This window comes from Pteropus alecto, unplaced genomic scaffold (genome assembly GCF_000325575.1).
Source record: "Pteropus alecto unplaced genomic scaffold, ASM32557v1 scaffold24, whole genome shotgun sequence".
Lineage (NCBI taxonomy): Eukaryota > Metazoa > Chordata > Mammalia > Chiroptera > Pteropodidae > Pteropus > Pteropus alecto.
In genome coordinates this window covers 20,968,417-20,992,602 of record NW_006439192.1, presented here as the reverse complement: position 1 = coordinate 20,992,602, position 24,186 = coordinate 20,968,417, and the positions used below count along the sequence as shown (strand labels likewise).

Sequence of the window (24,186 nt, the reverse complement as noted above, 5' to 3'; positions counted from 1 at the left end):
CAGGACATTAGCACTTTCCTAGAACTTTTCTGCTCATTGCCCATTACTGCTGTTCTCCTACCTTCTCTTCTAGTCATGCATCTGGTACTGGGCTACCTGATACAGGCCTGCACAGGACTGCTTTGGCCCTGGAGACCGAAAACCTGCCCAGTTAACTGCATCTTGTATTTGACCTAACCATAGCGTTAGTTGAGTAGTATAACCAAGTTTTTATGGTGGTTTACCTGTTTCAACATCGTCAAACATGTATATCATTTGTATGCTTTTTATAGACCAGAGAATGCATTCAGAAATCTGAATTTAGTTCTTACCATTTTTAAAATTCTTCTTTTTCTTTAAAAAAAAAAAAAAAATGCTTACATTTGAAACATCCCCTGAAAAGTACTTTTTTTTAGAAATAGAGATTCTATGGACTACCTAAAATATGTACAGTCCTGTCAGCTCTGAATTTTGTACGTATTTTGCTAATTGGCTTTTCAGGGAGGGAACTTGTAATTGCAGTGTGGGGGTGACAGTCAGTTGACTCATTTGATAATCTCTCACCGTATCATATGCTTTTCCTGGAGAGGTCTCTGGGTGTTAGTGAATTGTTCTGACAAATCATGCCCACATGATTGCTCATCCATGCGAGGTTTAAAAGGGGTAATGTTATGTGAAAAATTATTTGGAAAGTCAATCTTGTTAGAGAGCTCATCTCTAGTGCTGTCATTAAGATTTACCTTCTTTTCTTTTATTATTATAAAGTAGATTTAACAGAAATGTTGGTGGAGTCAGTATCTTTGAAGCATGTATGATTTCACATTTAGGTTTTGATTGGCCTGACTACTTCTTCTCATCATTCTTCACTCTTGCTTTGTTGTAAGCTTCAAAGTTGAGCACAGAATAGAATCTTGAGCCATCCCTCTGTAGATTCGTGGAATCCATTCGACTTTGTGTTCTTGGCTGATGGTACCCATCCAAGTTAATTATTAGTTGAGCACCAATAAAAAGTTAACAGCTATTTGCTAATTTTTAAAACTATGGATATGTCTAGAAAAATGATTAGCCAAAGATTTTTTAAATTGTTAATAGAAACTTGTGTTGAGGCAGTGCTTAGTTGAGGTCTGTTCCGCTGATGTATGTATGGTAATGGGATGCCCATAAGTATGTTTTCCCTTTAGTCTGAGTATTTTGGTTCAGTTTTTGGCTGTTAGTATATTGCATCCCAAAAAGAGGGTTTCTCCCTCTGACTGCTTATTTGGGGAGACCAGGTTTTTCATTAAGATAAGAGCAAACTCTAAACTTATTAGTGCTGTGCTATTTTTAGAATCCCAACCCTGGTTTCAGGGTTAAAATTGACATTTTGATGAAAAGACTTGGAATAAATTAATATGGAAGTACAGCTGTTGCAACAAGATAAATCACCATTCATGAACTATGGGAGGGGAAATTAGAGCTTCTTTTTTCTTAAGAGACTCTGTCTACATTCTCATTATGGGGGTGTATTACCCATTTGGAGACCAGCCCCTGGCCTTCCTTAGGTAGGGACACAGGATGAGTGCATTCGTGTAGTGGGAACAAAAGGGAATTCTAATCCAGTCTAACCTGTTGTTGACCTCAGTGAAAGGAGAATGTTTCCGGGGCTTCTGTCTGGTTGCAGAACTCTGAATCATTATTATTATTAAAAAAACAAAAAACAAACCAAAAAAACCCTTTTCCCAGCAGAGAGTAGGGTATTCTGCATACAACCAGCGACTTACGTTTTTTTTTGTAGGGCCTGTTCTCTCATGACAGGAAATAGAATATAGTGGATATTAATGGCCTCAAGTGCCATGACCAAAAAGTTTGTTAAGAGTGGCCGTTAGAAGTGTCGTCTACTGTGGTGAGACCAATTACCTCTTTTGGAGCTGGATCTAGAATTCCTGGCAGCAGAAACTTAAATAGATACTGGTGGGAGGCCTGGTTAGGGAGTGAAGAAATTTGCTGGTGAAAGGGCTTTTGTATTGCTGTCTCCTCCCTTAAGTGGCAGCAGCTGCTGTCCTGTTCTTAAGTTTTGCTCTCCTAGAAAGGTTGGAGAGAAAAGAAACAAAATTCCTAGCCACAGTGAGATTTAAAATTAGTCTTTGGCCGAAATTATGTTATGGTAATATGCTGTTGCTGTGTTTGGGAGTAAAAATCTGCGTGTGTGTGTGTGTGTGTGTGTGTGTGTGTGTGTGTGTGTGTGTATGTGAGTGTATGTGAGTGATTCTGAGTCGAGGCAGGGCATGGTAGTAATTTCTACTAGGGAAAGGATCCTCCTTTGAAGCAGGAGGATTTCAAGGTGAGAAAATAGGATCTAATTAGAAATCCTTAGGAAATTCCATTTTGTTTTCAGAGAAAACAGAGGATCAGCTTTTTTCAGTTTTTTGCATGATACTTAACAAGTGATGCTTTAAGTACTGAAAGAATACAGGTTGTGGGGAAGTTGGGTTACGAAGCTCTATGAACTGTGATTGGGGGTGGTAATATGTTGTGAAGCAGAATGTCGTGAGGCTGTGCAATGCCCTTATATATATAAATCCTGAAAGGTATATAAAGGCCAGAATTTAGAAATAAACACAGCTTCCAGTCTGGGCTCTTTGGCTTCATAGTTTCAATGGTAATGAAAGTAACGATGATGAACATCAGTAATAATAATAAACCACAGACACTGAGTGTTACAACCAGGTGCTGTTCTAACCACTCTGTATATATTAACTTATTTTATTCTCACACTGACCAGAGAGATACTGTTATCCCTGTTACTAGTAAGGAAACATTCATAGAGAGGTTAAATAACTTTCCTAAGACACTTGGGTACTAAGTGGCAGAACAAGTGAGCCTTGCATGCAAGCACTACCTGGTACTGCCTTTCACTCTTTAAAGAATAAAGAAGCCCATTTGAAAGCTACTATTTCTATGGGACTCTGGGCTGAACTGGGTTGGGCTGGACTGGAGACTTGCATCCTAGATTTGAGGTCTTGAAGGACTATTAAGTGTAAGAATGCTCCGCCATCACATTTTTCTCAGGATGACATGTTGCTCTTTTGCACATTTAGGAGAATAGGATTATAGAGTTATGAAGTGGTGGCATTTAAACAATTTAAGATTATTCCAAAGAAGTGATTAGTAAAGGGTGAATCGTGCAGGGTATAGGTAGTGAGCTTCACTGTCTAGTTGAGATGGTTGGGTGTCTTACCTGTGTTTGCAATTGTAAAAGTATGATTTCGTAAATAAAAATATGAGTCTGAACTGTATAGACATTAATTGGAGCCTTTTTTTCATCGAAACGAAGTTTTAGATGATTGTTAGGGTCCTGGCTAACCTTTAAAATGAGTTTAACCCACAGAGGAACTGAAGTTAACTTAATCTGCACTTCCCCTTTGAAGCAAGTTACTTGTCATTGTTCTCTTGCATTATCCTCCTGGATGCCTTGGCTTTGTCAGTGTGCTGCTCCTCCGCCATCTGGTAGGGGGCACGAAAGTGAGTGAACAGTGTTCTCAGTCCTCTTGGCAGGGAACCATTTTTATGTTCTAAGAGTGTTTTTAGAGTTGAGTGTTCATAAATTGATGAATATGGCCTGTGTGTAGATTTCTGAGATATAATGCTCAATATCTAGTCTGTTTTTTACATATTGTCTGCCTTGCACAATATAAAAGTGGAATAGATTTTAAAACTTAGATATTTGTTTGTATTGGATTTTTTTCCCTTAACCATTTAGTTCTGTTATTTTGACTTTGTGGATTACTTTAGTTCCTAATGCTGAACTTGTCAAGTTTTTATTATCTATTAGTTTGTATTTTGCATTTTGTGTTACTTTGCAGCTGACTTTATGGCACTTCTTTAAAAAACATCAAACCATGTTGGTTATAAATAGTGCATGCTCACCATACAAGACAATGCCATGAAGCACAATCTTTCATGTCTTCGTTACCAGTAATAAGTAGACTTAGAAAGATTGCCATTCAAGGGCACATACCCTTACTAATTGGCATTTATCCAGTTTAAGAGCAGAGATAGTAAGTTAAGTCTAGGAAACTATTCACATACACACTTTAAGGGCCAGTCTTATCAATTAACTTGCCTTGCCAGTTAAACTATGCCAGTTCTCCTGAGAATATCTGCCACCGTATTGAATTTCTTTCATTGCTAGGCCTTCAAGTGGCTGAGTGAACTGACCTGTTGAAAGAGATTCATTAGATTTGTCTATTTATATTTGTCTATTTATGCCTAGGAAAGTCATAATGTAGTCTTTTTAGTTTTAGCCTAATTGACTTTTTTTTAAATAAAATTTACCCAGCTATTTCTGTAGTTTCTGAAGACTTCTTTCTAGTTTTTGTTAATATAACCATGTTATCTTCTTATCACTTGTGAACTTTTTCATCTTTATCGTGGTCAGTGTATAATTATAGCAAACATTTATTGAATGCTTGGTGTGTATCAGCATTATTTAAAGCTGTTTACAGAGACTGTCTCATTAGATCACCACAGATTACTGTAAAATTAGATGGTAATACTCTCTGTTTATGTAGTACCTATATGAAGTTATAAAGACATGACAATCAATGGGGATTAAGATACACCTTGTTTTTTTTTTTTGATTTTGAAAAAAATTTAAATTATGTAATAGAAATTGATGTAGTTTGAAGGGTGACACATTTGAAGCCATTCTAGTAATATAGAGATGATTCTTGAGCAGCACTGGTCTCTCTCTCACGGAATCCTCCTTAAACCTTTCAGTGTTTCCCACTGCATAATGTCCAGGCTGTTTGGCACAGCTGGTGATACCCCAGTAAACTCACTTCACTCTTCTAATTTACTTTGTGCTCGGTTCCGATTCATCTCCTTTGCCTTAGCCAAATGGAGCCATTCCCTTCCCCACACAGCCTCAGACACTCTGGGCCCCATTGTTTCTTGTCTCCCTGACTTTGAGGAATATGTTGACGACCCTTGATCAGCCCTTACTATCTTTAACTCTACTTTATAAATCTTTCTTCTGTTTCATATGGTCCTAATTCTTCTTTTTTTTTTGTATGTTTTTTTTAATCTAAGCATCACTAGTATAATTGTTTATTTACATGTCATTTTCCTCTAAATTGTCAGCTCCTTGTGTGGATAGATTCTAAATCTTTTACTACTGGATTCATGTAACAGGCACTCAATAAATATTTGGTAGGTTGGCCTAATAAGCCATTGTTGCCTCTCCTGTGAGGCCTTTCCTATGACACAGGTACTTAGTCTTTGCATCTCTTTGTTTCAGTAGTACTTTCTATATGTTTTTCTTTATTGTATGACTCAGGGTATTGATCTGTCTCCTACAACTCAAGGGTAGAGCACAGTCTTACTCATTTTTCTGCCCTCTCCTTAGCACAATGGCTGATACAGCAGTACTTCGCCATTTGTTCAAGAAACGAACTGATTATAACGTATACTAATGGTAATCGTGAAGGTTGAGTGAAGCCTTTCTTCTGTAGCCTAGATAGCTATTTCTAGACCTCTAAAACAGTGATTCTTAATGTTTATGGCATCAAATAAATTTATGAGAATCTGTTGAAAATTGTTTATTTTGTCTTTAGTGATACAGTAATTTGATTACAATACCAGGGGCTCATGAAATGCTGAACCTGTTCATGGACCCTAAGTTTTAAGTTCCTCCGTTCTGGGGGTTCCAGGGCTGCCAGTCCTCACAAGTTCTCATAAAGGAGGACAGGAGTGTGAGAAGAATGGTGGTGATGACGATGACGACAGTGGTGATAGTGACAATGACAAGCGTTTATACAATGCTCCATAGCCTGCCAGTTTTTCTACATATACTCTCTGGCACTTAGTCTGATATGTGCTTATTATAAAGAGGGTTTTATTTCTGTTTTATAGGTGAGATAGATAAATACAAATAACAAGTAGAAGTTGCTTTTCTATATATTTGTACACTTGCTTAAAATGATTCAAGATAAACTCATTCAAGGTTGTTTTCAAGTAAAATAATAACCTGTAGTTCTTTACAGACCTATATCATCAGATAGCCTTATCTTTCCATTTAGGTGTATAAGCAAACAGTTATAATAAACAATATACCTTTTTCTAAGCAGCCCTCTGGGCCAGGATTTGATCTTTAGTGCTGCCAGCTTATCATGGAAACCCTACTTTGCTCAGTTACTAGTAAAGTGAAAACAATCGGTCAAAAACTCAGACTTCTGATAACAAACTTAACTTTCTTGACCGACTGCATTTTTATTTAAATGGACTTAAAAATTAGAGCATTTGGGATTCAATAAACCATTTTAACTTTCTAAATAATCTCCTTACTTGGTACAAAAGAAAAAGTTGGTAAATAATGCCTATTTTTCTAGGTTACTGTTCATTGTAAAAGGAGCATTAAACTTTATAGCGAAAGATGAAATATGTGGCAGAATTTTCTGATCTGCGATTTACAAGCATTGATTTCTTATCAGTTCTAGTCAGTATGTTTTTTTGACCTCCATAGAGGTCATTTTTTGTATACAGTGATTTTGGAATCTTCTATAAAGTAATATGTTTTCTTCTTCACAAGTTGAAGACATTTTATTAGTTGAAAACAGCTTTTCGGAAAATTATCTTAAAGCTGTTCCACCATAAATTTTTACTTAAAAGATAGTCTAAACTCCATTTGCTTTCAGCTCTTTATTAAAGTTTTTATTTGCCTGTTTACTCCTAAAGCTACTCAATATCAGGTTGTCTTAAACATCTTTATATCTCTTATCCCAGTGCTTGGTTCACAGTTGGTATTTAGCAAATACTTGTTCAATGATAGTCATCTTTTGATAAACCCAGTAAATGTTTGGCACATGATCATCTTTTGATTTGTTTCTCAGATGAAGATGTTTACATTTTTACATGAAAAAAACGTGTCATCTAAACACCAAGCTTTTCCTTCAGTTAAGGCATTAGAATGGAAATCAGTAGTTCTAAAAAACAGATCTAAAAAAAAACATTAAAGAAATGTTTTTTCTTAATAGAATGATAACCTCATGTAGAAGATGAAAGCTGATTAGGAAAGCATGAACATGAAGAATAGTCACGTTTGGTTTTAATTAGCTCGATACTGGTTTTAGAAAGAAGTCAGACTGAAGTATCATACCCATATGAATATGAAGTTTTATAATTTAAGGCCTACGATTTCAAAAGTATGTATTTTATATATAGTACATATTAAGAATTATCCTAATATAGTTAAAAAAATCTGCTTTTCTCATTTTACTTCCACCACAATAAAATAATCTTTATGAAGTTGAAGACTTTGCTTTGTATGTCTGTCTGTTGCTGGTACCCCGAACCGTGCCTGGCACTGTAGGTGCCCAGCTAGCACTAGATAGATGAGTGCAATTTGAAATTGAAATAGATTATTGCAAAGTTATAATAGGTAACATCAAGTAACTTATTGGGAAAGACCTTTTAAATTTGTTCTGTTGGGAACATAGAAAATTCTAATTGGGGGTAGAAGGCTGTCACATGTGTCGTAGGTCTGCCTGTTCTTTTAATGCAGGTAAAGCTGCTCATTCACTTAAAATCTCCCTTTCCCGTGCCTCTGAAACAGCCGAAAACAAAGTAGAACAACAGCCGCAACAAAACTTCAATAGCAGTGCAGATTCCTTTTGTTTATATTTTACCTTCTATAGAAGCAACTTCATTTGTCAGATTGAATACCAAAGTCTTAGAATTAGAAATCCTAAATTTTGTGACATCACAGGTGAATATACCTGGGTTAGGTGGTGGTGTTTTCTTAGGCTAGGGAAAGGTAATATTGCCTATATCATCTTCTGGATTAAAAATTATTTCTTCTATTTTAAGTATAATAGATGAATATCCATTTAGAGTGTTCATTTTTGGTGAAAATTTGAACTCTTGAACGGCTTTCAGGTTAGTAGGGTTTATTTCTATTCATTATTGATGAATTTCTTAAATCTTAAAAAAAAAGAATCAATTCTAGGGTTTCACAGAGTATTTTTTTGAAATTGTCAGTTTCCTGGATTAAATTGAGCACATATAGATGTACTCTTTTAAAAAACCATTTGTTGTGTGTTGTAGGTCTCTTGGTTATTTCTCTTGATGAGGTGCTCTTTACTTATAAGTAAACCCTTCTTTTAAAGAGTAATTGAATTAAGGGAAATTCAATGACTAGACTGTTTTAAGGAATATAATGTATATAAAACTAAAAATATTTTCCTCATTTAGGAAAATATGCATCTAAATTAAAAAAATTAAACTTATTTGTTCTTTGTCTACTTTTCCTGCTCCCTAGGGCATCTGATTGTATACTTTTTAAACATACAAATCATGGGTTAACAGTTCAGTTAACTTTATCTTTCTAATTTATAAGTAACTCCTTAGGATGATTAAAGGATGGGCAAAAACATTTATCGAAGTTTTTTTTCTCCGGATTTGGGTAGAGATCTGTTCACAGGAGGCACATTTAGTGCATGAGAACAGTTAAAAGAGTTGTAAGAAATTAGGGTCCATGAAGGAGATTAGAAGAATCACTGGAGTAAGTGCAGAGACATCCAAAGCTGAATTGACATTTTTATTATCTTTGGGCTGATATTAAATACTGTGAAGGGAGTAACAGACACTTGTGTTATTTAGCCTTTGGTTGGACACTAACCCTTCCCTCCTCCAACTTAGTGGCTTCAACCAACCACCATTGATTTAGGTCATTAATTCAATGGGTTAGCAATTTGGGCTGGACTCAGTTGCGTGTTTCACCTTTGCTAGTTTCACCTGGGCTTACTCATGTGTCATGGAGTCAGTTGCTGATTTGCTTGGTGGCTCCGCTTCTGGGAGTTGGCTGGGGCAGGGGCTACAGGGCTCTATGTTTTTCATGATCATTCAGCAGCCTCGCCTGGCTTTACATGATAGTCTCAAAGTTCCAAGGTTCCAAGAGCTGGAGAAAAGATACAGCAAGATCTCTTGAGGCCTACTCTCAGACTCATAACATTGTTACTTCTCCCACATTCTATTTGGCTGAGTAAGGTGATTGAACAAGTATGTTTCACCTCTTGATGGGAGGAGTTGTAAAGTTTGTGTTCATTTTTCAGTGTACCACAGAGATACTTCATCTGATTTTTCCCTTTTAGGAAATTTCTTTGGATATTAAATGCGCATAAGAATTTAAAGACTTTTGAAAATCATTTGTGAAAACATCTATCTATGATATTTAAAAAAATTCTATCAAGTAGTCAGCTATACGTTAAGGTTTTTAATACTGTTAAAACATTTCGTAGTATCAAAGTACTTCTTTATTTTTGATATATTTCCATTTAAGCTGGAACTTAACCACAGATACCAGGAGTATGCATGAAGTCTGAAGATACCAAAGCAGTAGTTCCTTCTCTATTTCAGTTTCTATCACAAAGATTTTTGTTTTCCTGCCCCCAAGGGAATTTGAGAATACAAATTTTTGAACAGCCTTTTAATGACAAAGAAAAGAGGTATTGAGTGGTAAAAGGCATCAAGGAGTTCTTTACAGTAGTTTGGCTTACAGATGTTATTTTTGCTCATTAGCACCACTTTTCTTGCTAATGAATGTGTCACAAATTTTTTCATTCATATCTTGCTTTCTCTTAGAGAATGAAAGACTTGGGGGAAATGGAATAGGAAGTAGATGGAAGATTTGGGGAACATAAAGGTAGAAACCAAAATGGAATATAGAAGTGTTGCTTTGGTATGTTTAGGTTCATACACATCCCTGAGATCTCTGCTCGGGTTTCAGTCTAGATGGAAAGGTATTAAAAATAACTTAAAATGTATTTCAATTTAGCTTGTATTAGAGTTGTGGGACTGTATATGCAACAGAATAATTAGGAAAATGCCCTATGATAAGTTGAAACAGAAATCTCAGGATTTGAAACAGAAATTCATAACTGTGCTCATAAGTATCTTGATGTTTCTGTCTGGAAAATTTGAGAGTTAGTGTCTTTGAACTCTTTGATATACACATGGAAAAGGGAACTCGGGGCAATCTTTAAAGGGATTTTTAGAGATGAGAAAAATAAACTCCAGTTAGTATTCTTTCTCTCAGATTGGAAAAACAAGGAAGTAAAAAAATCATTATTAGAGATCAAATAAATGACCTCAGTAAAGCGTAAATGTACACTGCTTATTGCTTGAGAAGAGTTCAGTGCTCATTAAATACCAAAATGAATGGTCTTGTTTCTAATAAAGTTCTTTTGCAGGATAAAATTAAGGTTCTGTAACAGAAGTTTAGGTTTCATTAGAAATTTAACCCAGAGATGCTGATTTAAAATTTGATATTTTAGTATATAGTGAGTCTTGATTTGGTATATAGAAAATAATTTTATCTAAGAGAATACCAGTCTTAAATTCTCTATTTTGGGATTAGAGGTGATCCTGCACGTGGGCACCTCATCAGCACCACTGTATAAACTAAAACACAGCAAAACGATCCACGTCTCAGAATACACTGTGAAACAATTTATTAGAAATATTCTGTTTAGATTCTATTATTTAGATACACATATCCATATGAGTAAAGTGAGCTGCTTTCACAGTTAATATTAGCACAATTGTGTAAACTCTGCCAGTATTTACTTTTTTTTTTTTTCAAAACTTCAGTGGAGTTAACAGTTTAAGGAAGCACTGCTCAATAGTACTGTCTGCTTATATAGTTTTCAGTGTTCTAGTTGCTACAGTAAGAAAAAATAAACATTAAAAATTACTTTTAATAATATAATCCAACATATCAAAAATTATTTCAGCATGTAATCAACATAAAAAGTATTAATGAGATCTTTTACATCCTTATATTCATATGAAGTCTTTAAATCAATGTTTATTTATGTAAATCAATATATTAGTGCCATTGGACTAGCCCCATTTCACAAGTGCCCATCACCACCGTGCAGCTTTAGAGATCTATGTAAAGTTCAACTTCTTTAAAGTGGGGCTCAGGCAACTGCCCCACGATGTAGTCTTCCATGATTGGTTGGCACACCCTGTGGGAAGGGAAAGTGGAAAGAGTTAAGTTGTGCGTATTGGGTTTAGCATTGTGTGGAAGACAGATACCTTCTTGTAATGGCATTCAGTGAGGACGATAAAAACCCATTAGGCTGGTGTTGCAGAACATTTCAAATGTCAAGGACGCTGATGACATAGTTCCTGGCATGGCCTTTAAAGTACGATGCTGAAGCTATTCTTGTGATGTTTTCTGGTGATGTTTAACTAGCGTCAAATGTAGATGGAAACTCATTTTGCAGTCATTTGACTTGGGCTCTCTCTTGCTTTTTATTAATGGATATATGAAAACAACCTACCAGTTAATTTCAAATTAGAACTTTGTTTTCAATTAAATATTGTCCACTGCTGGCTTTTATAAAATTCTTATTGAATCAAGTATCTTTTTTTTCAAGGTAAGCATCTATTATTAAACTTGTCCTGTTCACATTGCTTTTGGGGGCATATTTAGGGTTGGTAGTGTAATTCTAATCCAGAGATTAGAAGTCGACTTGACCTATGAGACATAAATCTTTTTTATGTGAAAGTAGGTGATGTCTTAAGACAATATTTTACAGAGTAATTTTAGAAAATGTTCGATTTGTTTAGGCCCACCATATCCAAGTGAAGCAAAACTTGTAGTAATTAACAAACAAGTTCCTGTGGGTTTGCAAAATTGTTAACCTGTGTAATTCATTCAAACCCATATTTTTCATACATCTCTTTGGAATTAAGGGTGCTTTGAAAAGTAGTCCCTTTTTTAAGTAGTCTCTTTTCTGTAAACTTGTCCTTTGTGTTGTTTCAGTGTTCTACTTATTAATTTCAGAGTTAATATAAAGGTCACATTTCAGATGTCGGGATTTTTTTGTGTGTAAATTTTAAGACATGTACTGGGATGATTTTTTTTCTGTCACGTTTAGTCTAGTCATGATACTTTTCATGACATTTAAATGAACACAGTCCGTTAAATTCTACGGTACTGTACTGCCACTGTTACACAAATCTACCTGTTTCCATTTGGGCTTCAACAGTTTCACATCAAAAGTTGTGAATGAAGCCTTAGTAAACATGTTTGTTCTGTGCTGGCTGCTGGCTGGGAATCTGCTGAAGCAGCTGGAGATTTTTTTTAAGCCTCTGCGGGGCAAATCATCACTGTGACAGGTAAATAGCATTCCTCAGTAAAGCTTGCACTCTCCCCTCCATCCCCCCTTCATTTCTTAGGACTGTAGAATGTAGGGATTGTCTTGCTTGGAACACAATTGATTAGGTCACAACCTGGTCTGCTGAAAACAGCTGCCCTGGGGCTACCTCACTGTAGGGGATTTTGGAAAAGCACTGTGAAAGGGCCACATGGGGTCTCACTATTACCTTATGAAGGGCAATCGGTTCAGGTAGCAGAGTACATATTTAGGGCCTATTAACTTCTTCAGGCTTGTGGTTGAATTGAAAAGCACTTAGGAGTGAAGGAAAAATAAGAGGAAATTGTTGCTAAAGCCACTGAAGATGAGTCTTGCCCAATCTCTGTGGGTGCATCCGTTCAGTTGCAAATTTATTTCCTGCTGGGGCATTTGTTAGCTTTAGAAGTCCCCTTTAAGGCCCTGAAGGGGTGTTTGAAAATAATTGCATAATGTTGATTCTTTTCTTTGAAGAGTTGACTTTTCATTGTATTTGGGAAAAATTAGCAAACAAGTTCCCTTGTTTTAAAAATGAGCTTTATTTTCCAACGAAAAAGGCAATATGTAACCATGATAGGAGTCTGGGAAAATGGAGACTTACAAAGAAGAAGGAAAAAAGCTTCTTAAAGTTCTGCTACCTAGAGCACCATTGAAATTTGTTCCCAACTTGTGTGCAAACACACACGCACACACACCCGACCTCTACGGCTCTAGGTTGCTGCGTTAAAAAAGAAAAAAAAGTAAACATATATTGCACATATTTTGTTGACTGTCTTATAATATATCCAGAGCCTTTTATGATTCTTAAGTTTTTTTCAGAGATCATGATTGTTGGTAATATGGTCTGCCATAACAGAGATAAACTGTAGTTAAGTATAATAATATTCTATTTTTGAACATTTAAATTGTTTCCTTGTTGATGTATTTCTCTGTCACCGTAGCATAAATTCCAGGAGGTGGAATAACTGGATAAAAGGAAATAAAACTTTAAAAAGCTTTTTAGTGCAAAACAAATTGCCACATTTTTACCCAGAAAAAGGCTCACCAGCAGTTTGAGAGTACCCACCTCTGTATTCTTTGCTGCAACTGAATATTTGGATTTAAAAACAAAAACGTTCCAGTATTGTTAGTGAAAAAAAAAAATTACACCATTCAGGGAACTGTCATAATCAAAATGGTGATTGTTAATTTTGTGCCTGTAGTTCTGGTTCTGTGTTTAGAAAAATTCTTATTTTTATAAACCAACTTTTTTTGAGACAGTACTCTCTGATTTAACAGCTTTTTTAGAGCTTAAAAAATAGCATCTTAAGGCTTATTTCTTTATTTTTTTTAACAAATGAGTGTCTCGTGTGCCAGATAAAGGGCCTGTGGAAAAAAGAAATAAGTGAAATGGGGGTTTATTTTTTATTTCATTTAATTAGCTACTGCTTACAGTATAAAAGCATATGTTTGGTATGACATTCTAATTTTAGTTGCTATGAGGATTTTCAAATAAAAAATATGTTTTTACTGTTAAAGCCAAGACTACAAGTTCTTCTCTCTTTCTTCCCTAAGTGGTCCTTGTAAATTAATTCACCATGTCCATAGCTAATATATACTTAGCAGCAGAGTGTGAATGAATTAAAACAAATTATCTTATTCATGGGATGATTTGATAAGAGATTATCAAAGATCGTTATCAGGCAATAAGCAGTTCCTTTGCAGCTATTAATTCAAATTAATACTTGCTAAAGACTGAAGCAAATAAAAGACACAGGTTTCTGTTCAAACAATTGAACAAAGAACAGTTTTTTTAAAAAAAAAATAAAAGACACAGTGATAAAGTTTTAAGTTAATGACTTAGGCAGTAGATCTAAGAATTAAATATTAAAATTAGATTTGTATTGACCCAGAGTTCTACATTTAAACAGATTAGGCCCAGATGTTGGAGATTAATACATTGATTTAAATATGCTAAGCTGATTTGATTGAACCCTTGGAGTAAAGAACACTCAGTCAGAAATTGATGAATATTGTCTTCTTTATTATATTTTATATTGCATGCTTATAATCACAGTAACTCAAAAACTGCATTTTAGAGTCTAATTTACCAATAAATTTGGGTGAAGAAAATTCACCAGTTACACAAACTTTTGCCTTAACATGCCATGGGGACTAATTGTAAGTGCACAGTACTGAATGGATGTATCTTTAATCATGTGGAAGTAAGAAATCCATTATTTTTCTGAACCAGACAGTGGTTGTCTGTTTCATTGAAACAGTTGGTTGATTACAGTTCTTCAGGGCTTTATTTTTTCCAGTGCTTACTTCCTGTCTGTTTTTGAATTCTAGCTTTAGAGATTGTCATAAGTGAGTCAGAGAGTCAAAGAATTTAGAGTAGCGATCTGAGCTTGATTATTTTAGTAGTTTTTGTGGCATTGCAGTCAGACTGTTTAACTAATTAAGGAAGTAGATTTCCTATAGCAGATTCCCACCACCTGGGTGCTTAGAAATTGACTACAAATACACGAGCAAAACTTTGATGCGTGAAGGTGCAGCCTACCAAATAGAGCAGAGAACGCAGGATCTGCCAGTGTTTTCTTTTTAGTAGAATTATGCTTCTTACCTATGTCGAAGGAAATAAAAGTCTGTTGTAGAAGTTAACAAAAAATCTTTACTGCTTTTTACAGTAACCGAATGTATGCCAGTTTTATAGAAAGCAGAGCTCTGTTTTAATTGCAGCCTCCCACATATAGAAAGTGTTATACAGGTAGAAAATTACTGGCTAAATGCTTCAGAAAGTTAAAGAAAGGAACCTCTGAGATGTATTCAAAGGAAAAGTTAACTTGGAGTAAAAAAAAAAGTTGAATACATCCTTAATAAGGAATAACTAGAAACACTAAAGCAATCATCCCAGGCCACTATTTGTTGGTTGCAAAATCTGCTGTGATTTTAAGAAAATCTTAATGAATATTTTTCATTTGAAGTTGGAACATTTAAGCCTTCATGTAATTTATGTTCTTACCAAAAACTAAAGAAGTCTGTAACCCTATTAACTTTCTCATTGTAGTCATTTAACACTCTGAATGCAGTCTCATATACTATCAGCTATTTGAAATTTTATTTAAAGACAGACAGAAATGCTTCATTACAGCTTATTCATTCATGAAATGTAAGGCTTGTTCTCCTTCTCCCTGTGAGAAGAGATTCATGTGAATGCCTCTGCCTTTTTGGAATGCTTTGTTTGATCTAAGGGTAGTGCCCTTGGAGTCCCCTTCCTGTAACAAAAGAAAGGTGAGGTGAATCAGTCATGCCAGATAAGACAGGAATGCACTTCTTGGTTACTTCTCTATCATTTTTGGCTTTGAGACTATGGCTCTCTATATTTTACCTTTTTAGCCTGAGGGTATAGGGCATTGGTTGACTTCCTTTTAGATACAGTGTTTCATGCACAAATAGGACTTGCCTGCTGAATTCCTGAAATTCATGACTTGATTTGGGACATAAAAGAAGTTGCCAAAAATAATAAGAGTTTGACATTTTTTGTTAGTTGAAACGGAACACAGAATAGTAAATGAAAACTATACCTCTTTTGTTTAATATGTTACCCTATTCACAGGTTACCCTTTTTGTTTAGATTTCTTAAATTTTTATTTAGTTTTGTTACCCTGTTCAAGTTATTTGTCTAAAAATGTTTCACTGTGCTGCCTTTAATACTGGTGGGGTAGAGGGATGTGTGATTTTTTTTTTTCTTTTGCCCCCAAAGTTAATGATCAACATGTGGTCATTCACTTGTGAAAGGAATTTTGATTGCTTTGGAAAATACACGGTAATTATTTAAAGTTTCCTGAAGAAGTTTGCTAGTTATTTTTGTGGTGTTGAAAATGGGCCAAATGTCAGTTTCCTTTTCTGTACATTGGAATGTTCAGGTGTGCAAGGCGGGTACATTCTCGGCTGGAAGCATGGTTAACAGTAGCTAGTGAGTCTTGTGTGAGAGCCAGCAGGGAATTTACGAAAGCACTTTCTCCCTCTAAATAGCTATAGGCCTGGCCTTTCTAAAGCAATCATTTCATAGTGTCAAAGCACAGAAGCGCAGTAGAACCTCAGTCTGGGATTGGGTGCCGTGTAATTGGAGGGGAGGGTCAGTCTAGATCACACACTTAAAAATAACTGTGTAATTTGTTTTTTTAAATTTATTTATTTCTAATTCTTTAATGTCACCACATATTTGACCCCTTTTACGCCATATACCTCCCTCCTCCCCACCCTCTGATAACCACTAGTCTATTGAAAATTGTGTAATTTAAGAAGATCTTTAAAAACTTGTTTTTTAAAAAAGAAGATAATGTAGTTTATTATTGTCAAAAACACAGTTTCAAATGACCTAATAGAGTGGGTGGGTAAGGCTCCTATGAAATGAACAATTTTTAATAAATTTAATACATTCTTAAATAGAACAAACAGGATAAATCCTAGCTTATTTTCTTAAATAGATAATCATATATCTGTACTTCTATCTAAAGTGTTAATTTGCTTATTCAAATATTTGTGTAAGTGAATTATAATACCTATCTGTGTTGGCTTATTGGAATTAAATAGCAATCTTACTGTACCATAACTCTTGAAAACAACTGGAAAATTCAGTTTTATTAAATTTTATGTGAAATGTGATTTTTGTTTTTAATTTTCTGTGAAGATTTTGGGGTTTACTGTGGGATCTCTGATCCCTGACAGGATTAATGACTCTAGAAGATGACTGTAGAGAGTGTGAAGAACCAAACAATAAGCCCACATGATCCTTGATGGGTCTGTGATTTTAGGGAGAAGAACCAGTTTATTAGACTGTCTCAGCACCCTGGGGGGAGGTTGTGGGGGAATGAGAATGTGAGGAGAGGGGCAGGGGGTGGAAAGAGTAGGTGGCCAGAGTCTGAACATCAGACCCTGAATCAACCCTGCTAGGGTCCCTGAAAGAAGAGGACTTTGGAGAAATCACCTTTGAAAGTGAAGCTTTAGGAGGATTTCACTGAGGCAAGATTTGAGGGGATGAAAAAAGGCCTCGATGAAGAGTTCATTCATTCATTCGCTAATTACTATTTATTGCCTGCCTCCTACATATCAGAACCTGTTCTAGATGCCAAGGATTCTGCATTGTATAAGGTATACAATGCTGTCATATTCATGGAGCTCTCTTTCTAGAGAGAGGAGACAGCTAATGCAAATCCATAAGAAGGTGAAAACCCTACTTTCAGCTTACAAGTGCTGTGGAGAAGATAAACAGGGCACTGTGATAGTGTTTGTCTGCAGGGCCTTCTTTAAATTGAGTGACTTCTAGGGAGGAATTGTGAACTGGGACTTGAATGACTAGAAGAGAGCCAGCCATTTGAAAACAATTTTTGATCAAAGGGAATCACAAGCCCCAAAATACAAGCAAGCTCTCATGGCTGGAAGTCAGCAATGAGGGAGGTGAGAAAGGCAGGGGCCAGGTCATATGGAGACTTGTAGTCTCTGACTGAAGGTGGGTGGTGAGAATACAGGTCAGTCAGCCCCAGAGAAGGGAGCAGCCCTATCCTTACCCCAGAGAGGAAGAGCAGCTTGTCTGCCCTCCCAGTTTTGTGGCAGGTGCTCTTTTTTTTCCAGCTACTGTCTTACTGTCCTGGAAGTCCTCCTGTGATTTTTATCTAGTCCAAGCTTTACATCTGGTTCCTTGGGGACCTCTGCGATAGCTGGTAATCACTGGTGACAAGGAGAAGAGAAGGAAAATGCTCCTCTATTCATCTGACTACTCCTTTCACTTTTGATGGTTTGCCAAACCAATGTTTCTCTTTGGTAATAGATTTCCTGTTGAATAAAAACCCTTGAAATAAGATGGCTCTTTTTTTGTTTGTTTGTTCGTTTGTTTTAAACGCCTACAGCACCTAGGCTTCCTAGGTGGTCTCCAATCCAAGCACTAACCAGGCCAGACCCTGCTTAGCTTCTGAGATCAGAAGAGATCGGCGTGTTCAGGGTGGTATAGCCGTAAACATAAGATGGCTGTTTTAACTAGTATTTAAAAAAATCATTAAAAGCAAGTTCTCTCAGAAACATGTTTTTTTTTTTTTTAATTTCAAAAGTCTTTATACATATATGTCATAAAAAATCTCGAGTTAGAGACATTTACAGTTTTTAGCAGTTTAAAAGAAGGTAAGTTAATATTGCGAAGAATCAGATGTATAATTCATATTTTCACACCTTGATGGGGGTCCTAGGTTTTCTTCCTAGGTCTTAGATAAGGAGGTCCTTGAATGCTTCTTACTACCTCTATATAATAATTTTGCACATTTGGTGACTAAGGATTAACTATTATACAGGTATAAAGTTTATGCTTTAAATTATTTTGGTAATGGTTTATTCTAGGAATGCCTTTTATTGAACTTGGTTAGTTTTAACTTGTAAAACTGTGACAACTTCTGGAGATTTGATGAAAATAAGCAGCGAAGGAGATAGTAATTGGGGCAAAGATGGATATGACCTTTGAATTTTTAATTTGATTCTTCCTAGTTTTGATTATCATGTTATATTTGGCATGAGACTTGATAGTGTTTTGTAAAAGTAGCTCTGTACTTTACTGGGGCTTAGGGGAGAGTTTATGACAGACCTCAGAGGCCACTTTAGCAGTATTGATGCATGCTGTGCACATTTTAACATTTTTATACTGTCAATTGAAATAACTTATTTGTGTGTCTCCATTGAAAATGTTGCCACAGCAGTATACATTTCTTTTGCTTTGCAATATTCAATTCAGAGCACTAGGAGTATTTTAGTCACCTGATCTTCCAATAGTTCTGTTTCAAACACTTTTATAATAATGTGGATTCCGTTAGCCAGTTTTCTCTCTGAAGAAATAGTAGCATCTTTGTAAGTACAGAGGTTGGAGATCTTTAAATTAATCTTCTGAATCTTGATTTTGTTTTAATGTCTCAAGCATCAAAATAGACTTAGTAATTACTTTTATTTTTATACTAATCACTTAATCCTTATACTAACATCAGTTTCTCCCCACTCCGTTTTGTAAATGAGGGAACTGAGATATAGAGAGTAATAAATTGCTAAAGGTCACACATTTATTAAAATGCAGAGTTGGCACAGTTAACAAGAATGCCGTGGGAATAAATGATTATATTGCTCGAAGACTAGTACTTTTAAGTAACATACTTGGAGAATAAAACCTACATTCTCTGAAAATTCTGTTTCCCTCTCCATTTCTAAAATACTCTTGGGTTTTGTGATTGGGATGTGTGATTAAGTCAAAGTCATCAATACGACAGGGAGATAGGGCCAGGAGTACTTTTTAAGCTTTCTTAGAATTTTGTTGCAAATCACTCTGAGATTGCATCACTGAAGCTTGCTCTGCCTGCTGTCAGCCATTTCTCTCACAAATTGGAAACCGTATTTCACTCCTACTGGAATTTGGATTAAGGCAGCATCTGACTTTTCTACTAGGTGCCAGTCTTGAATCTTGAAGGTAGATTGGAGTTTCAGGAGACTAGGGTTCCAGTTTGGGCTTTGATTCATGCTCTGAAGCCTAATGACAAGTCATTTACTGTCTAGACCTTTGCTTCCTCATCTGTAAAATTAGAGGGTAGGACCGGATGATTGTTACTGCTCTCTTTTAATTATTAATTTTATCTGCTTTTTGGTTTGATTGTTTAAGATAACTAGATACCTTACTTTAGAACTTTTCTTGCTTTTGGTACTTAATAAAATGCTGTTTCCGTAGGAGGTCAGCTGCCTGCATATGCCTTTGTAAAGGTATTTGGGGGTATGAATCCAGTTCCATTTTCTTCCAGAGGGGTGGGTAAGGAGAAGAACATTAGGAGTATAAATTATAAGTTAACATCAGTTCTTATTTTGCCTGTTATTACTACTGATCACTTGCAAGTTTCTTTTGAACAGATTGGATTACTCTGTTGTATTTATTTTTAAAGACAGTAATTAAAGCCATGGATATACCAAAATTATTTCAAAATATGCTGGTAAAGTGAACATCTTTAAAGTTTCTTCAATATTTGGCTAAATTAATTCAGACTAAATTTATAAATATACTTTTAAAAAAGATGTCTTGAGATCATTTGGGAAATATTTATGTATTTTCTGTAAATGGGTGAAATTAGCACCAAATGGGTAAGTGTACTGGATCTGTTGAGTCATGGTTGAGAATTTACTAAATTATAAAGTGATCATTTAAATGACACTTTTTTCGTTTGTTTTAGATCTTAGCAAGTAGCTTGTTACAGCAAACCAAAGTAGTAAAATAACTAGAAAAAATACGTGATTGCTTTACTACATCTTTTGTAAATGGTTGGATGGAGAGGCAGATCCATCCAGGAGTTCAGGATTGAATCTCTTTTTTAAAAAGTCATTTTAAAAATGACAATCAGACTTGATAACAGAACATCTGGCTTCTTTCCTTTGAACCTATATATCTAATATCCTTTCATGAACTAGAAATATTTGAACTTCTTTAGAAATGCCAGTAATGTTAAATATTAAATACCATGTTTTGTTTTGTTTTGTTTTTGCATTTTGAGTTTTTGTGAAAAGTATTTGGAAAATGCAGATGATTTTCTATACAAATTTGAGGTACTTTCATTTTATTAAATTGCCATTTACTATTAATAAAGGAGATATAAACTATTAATAAATGAGATATGTTTTTAGTGTTTTATACTCTCAACCCATTATACATTTAATCAAGAAGATTTTATTTTTATTTATATTTTTATATTACCTCTGATACATTTTAGTAACTTTTACTAGTTAATTACAACTAATATGCTGTAATTAGCTGTTGCATACTTTTGAATATATTCTAATGGATAACTTGATTATATATATTTTTCTAATATGTTTAGGGTACATGATGTCCCTGTGTTTATTTTCATATTCTATATCTTCTATTACCACCACATTTTATTATTGGTTAGAATTAGAGAAGAAAATATTTCACTTTTTAATAAAATATTTATTGTTAAAGAACAATTTTATTAATAAGAACAACTTTGGTCTCAATAGAGGGAATAATTTATATAAGAATTATTGTAGTTATTCTGTATCTTAAATTTTTCCCAAATTAAGTTCTTTGTTTTAGCTTTTTAATGTAGACACATGACAGTTGAGATCTACTAATCTGTTCTTATATAGCCTTCTATTTTCTCAAGTAAGAATTATGTCTCCATAATCTCTAAGCTGATGAATTAGCAAGAACCTTTCTTCATGTGCCTTAACTCAGTGTTTCAAAGTGTGTGCTCCATGAAATGTGTTTCTTGTGTGGTTAAAATAATGCAGGTTATATAATTCGTATGTGTGCATCACTGTTACACTGAGAAATCTTGGTTATAATTGTTCTGTATGTGAATGTGTACTGTATATTCTAAATTTGTTGTCTTGATGGTTTCCCTCAATTTTTAGAATCCACTGATAAATACAAATGTGCTTGTCTTTGTGATTTAAAAAATATATCAAATTAGAAAACTTCTGATACATTCAAATCTGTCATGCCTCTTTCTTCATTAAAAAAAAATCTGAATTTAGAAAATAGGTAAATTAAGGGATTATATGTATTTACAAGTTGATATTTCACTTTAACAAAGATTCCTAGTAAGGTTTACATAATCAAACCTTGCGATGCATTTAGATCATATATTTAGATCATTATATATTTGAAATGTTTGTTAGCATAAAACATGATATACTGGAATTTTCCCCTAGTTTATCATTGTCAGTGAATCAATTTATAATTATGTTAGCTTCACCTAACTTAAGTTTCTGAGTTCTCAGCAGGTTTGGCAGCAAATTGGCTATTAAAAGTTACTGAATATTGCCTCTAAATTATACCTTTTCAATTTGTAAAATAATTTGGATTTTTAAAATTTAAAAACTGCTTTATGGTTAAAATAGAATTTAATAGAGAAACAGGTTTGTTTGTTTGTTTTTTCGTTTGATCAAAAGTAAAGAAAAATGCCACTGGGGAGTAGGTAGGAAAGGAAAGGGGGATTTATACAGTTTCATTACCACAGGAGCCAGAAAAGTAAATGGGATTTTTATTTGCTTCAACTGGTATTCAGTTCATGTAAAATCCCCCTCTTTGCATAACTGAACTGCATGTGGGCCTTAGGTTTTATTTTAAGAAAAATAACTACTATTTGCAGTCTTCTGTATTTAGAATCTGTTTTATAGAAGCCTAAACAAGCCGTAGAAAAAAGAAAACTTGCTCTTCTACCAGCGTTGTGCGTTCTAGGACTCTGGAGATGACTGTCTCTTATGGAAAAAGCCGTGTTTATACAGTAACTAGTGTAATATTTGACTGTAGCAGGAGGAATCTCATTCCATTCCTTCTTTAGCAAGGGAGTGTTTTAAGGAGTTTGGCATGAGGCTTAGTCATTTCAACTGACATTTTAATCATTGAATAGTGCCTTGTCTTCATGCTAGAATATACTTTGCAATACAAATGTTTCAGGCAGTTGTTACCCAGCTTATGGAAACCTGTAAGTCACCCTTAACCTTCAAAGATGGCTTTTGCATTTCTGAAATTTCTCAAGTTCTGTTGATACACTTTGGATTAATCCTTATACACATGGTTTTAAAAATATTTTAATGCAATGCATATATATTTCTTGTAGAAAAATAGAAAATATTGATACAAAGAAGAAAACATTCATGCATCCCTATAACTAACCATTTTTTAGTGTATATAAACATCTCACTGTATTTTCTCACAAAATAGAATTATAATTTATTTTTTTAAATCACATAATTGTTGGCATCATACAATTCAGGCAGGGATCGATAACCCAAGAAAGGATTTATTTGACTTTTGTGTACAAGACATTTATAAAATAATGAAAATAATTATTAAAGTAACTGGATGTAAAAATACTCTGTTGCCCTTCTCAATCACGTGTGCTTTAACTGTTTTTCTCATAAGACCTATTTTACTTTGCTTGGGTTCTTTAGCACCTTGTACCGTGCCTGGCAGGTAGTGAAACCATGTATTTGTTGAATGAATTACAGAAAGGTACAAGTCAATAATGCCATATTCCAGATTAATTTCTAGCAAGATCCGGGCCATTACATACAACATTAAATTCCTTTTGATGAAAAGGGTCTTACAGCATACAGTTTTGAAAAATCTGTTAAGTATTGGGAACTAGATTAAAAAGTCACCAAGATTTCTTTTCCAAAGATGAGTATTCCTTAAAACATCAGTTTTGATATGACACAAAACTTTTACAACCAGTTTGAGATTTAGAACTCTGGATCTAACACGCACCCTCAGTATTTTAAAATTATTAACAGTACCTCTATTACTACCCAGTTATGATATTCTCACATTGATTTCAGTATTTTCTAATGCTGCAAAAACCTATTATGTTTCATTTAACGTAAATTTAGTCTGCATTTTCACATAATGAGATGGTATGATAAATACACTAACTTCCTAAATATAGAACGGTGCTGGATTCTTTTTTTACTCTATATCCTTTTCCTTTTTTTATCTTAAATGGATGTAGTCACCTAGATTCTTGACCTTTGTACAGGGGTCCTTTTGGCATACATAAGGTCGGGTTTATACTTTAAGTCATGTTATTCCTTCCACCATGGGCAAGTGTTGGTAAACTTGTGTTGGTGTGTTTTTTCCATTAACAGTGGTGGATTTATGAAGATCACCTACATGGGCTTACAAGGAAAGAGCCAGAGCTTGATAGACAGACAGGGATTGTTGAATTCCAGCCCTGCTCCCACCCCATAGAACAGGAAAAGCAGAAGAGAGCACCCTGCTTGTTATGAGTTTGGACTGTGGAGCTAGTCAGCTAGATTTTGGATTCTTCCTTCTCTGCAACTGGTTGGGTAACTTAAGGGAACTTGTGTAACTTTTGAGTCTTAAATGAGTTATTAAATGTAAAGCACTTTTAATGGCTAGATGGCAATGGAATTCATTAATTCACTGATTAACTTATTGCTATTATAATTAAGAGTAAATGACTTTAGACGAGTGACTTCTTCTAATATG

The 24,186-nt window shown here is 34.8% G+C and overlaps 1 protein-coding gene and 1 pseudogene across 6 annotated transcripts in view; one reads left to right on the top strand and one right to left on the bottom strand.

Annotated features, from left to right (window-relative positions):
- Positions 1-24,186, top strand: part of FAT1 (FAT atypical cadherin 1) — a 126,092-nt gene that overhangs the window by 23,547 nt on the left and 78,359 nt on the right. The window lies entirely within an intron of this gene.
- On the bottom strand, positions 18,041-18,158 carry LOC112483441 (annotated as a pseudogene).